Below are 1,712 nucleotides of genomic sequence, written 5' to 3'. Positions count from 1 at the left end.
TACATCATACTAAAATTGTTTTATGGATAAGAGATCGATTTAATTTGTAATGCAACATTGCTTACATATCATAAGATATTGTATGCTGCATTCTCATCACAATCGGCGGTATAGCCACATCCAGAACATCTATCGATCTTTTGGTTCTCAAGACCCATTCTGTGTGTGTTACAGTGACCTCATGTAATGCTTGTGTATTCCGTGGTACAAATCATTACTCGTTTACGTAAGACCTTAACATGGTTTAATCTTACTAACGTATCATTGAATTTGTTCTGACCATGCTTTACCATCTTTTGAGTCTGGTAAACAGAGTTTTATTTTATTTGTGTATAAATAAAATGCTTTTTTTCTAAGTTAAGCCCTGTAGGGATTATGCGAGCGATGAATTTGTTTTGTAAACGTGTATATTTACTTTGAGCGATATTGCGTTTTAGTTTTAGCTTCGTAAGATTTCGTTGAAACACCTTGGCCGCACTGGAAATTGTTACCTTGAAGATCAAAAAGTCAAGAGCAATCGCTGACCTTGATCGAGAGCACAGATACGCTTTAAACCATTGATAGGTTTGGCGGTCACACTTTACATCAGGTCTACACAACATGAATTGTTTTCGTATTGAATAGCAACTCCTCCTACCTTCGTTGAATTTTGTTTTTTTTCTACGGTCACACTTGGGAACTATCACTTCTATATCTCCGAACCCAATTGCAGTCAAACCTACCTTATTACCTCGTGTATTTATGGAGCAATTGTTTTCATCACCTTGCAACTGATGTACATCATTATGTTTCTTGCTACGATAACGGAACTGAAAAACGCTTGATATGGTTATTCTTTCTGTTAGAAAATGCACTTTTGATATTACTGTCAAGTTTACGTAAGTTATTGTATTGGTATACTTTGGTGTGTCAAAAATCCAACTTGGTCGATTATCAAACATCCAAAACGGCACCAGTGTTTCAGCCTTAAGAGTTTTCACCACGTTTCATCTCTTGCATACTTAGCACTAAACGAACTGGTTCTGTTAAACATTTCAATTCCTTGATTAACCGTCCACCTACACGTATCCATTTAGGATCTAGCTAACTCTCGTTGCTTTCGCGTGAGTTTTGATTCTGTACTTCCTGGTTCGCTTCATTACTTGAGTTGTTGTTGTTTCTTCCTCCTGGCTCTTATTCTTCGATTTTGCTATATCTTTTAGAGGTTCTGTGTCGTCGACGTCCCATTTTTTACATGAGAATACTTGTGTAATGGAGAGTATATTATCTGCGAGCTCGTTATCGATGTTTGGTTCATATTGATCTTGTTCCAAAACCAAGATTTCTGAACCAAAAATGCTTGAAGAAGAACTCTATGAGTTCGTAAACAAATCGACATAGTCTATCCCTGTAGTGGATGCCAGCGGTTCTGATATCTTCTCCGATAACCTGTTGTATAAGGGACTGGAGACCTTTACGTTTCCAGTTCATACCTGAACTAATATCACCGATAGTGATAGCACTAGGATATTTTTCTCGTATACTCGTGATCTCTCTTTATTAATCATATTCTTGATGTCTAGAAGATACGCAACAGCAACAGATTGTTTTCTTTTGAGAAGAAATAGCCATACCACTCGAATTATCGTAGGATACTCCTTTTCCAAGAATTTAGTTCATGTCGTACAATTGGTGGTTTTTATCCCCTATCAAACAGAAGCGATTTTACCGCT

The sequence above is a fragment of the Phytophthora parasitica genome (genome assembly GCF_000247585.1).
Source record: "Phytophthora parasitica INRA-310 unplaced genomic scaffold supercont2.20, whole genome shotgun sequence".
Taxonomy (NCBI): domain Eukaryota; phylum Oomycota; class Peronosporomycetes; order Peronosporales; family Peronosporaceae; genus Phytophthora; species Phytophthora nicotianae.
This window is presented reverse-complemented; position numbering follows the sequence as displayed.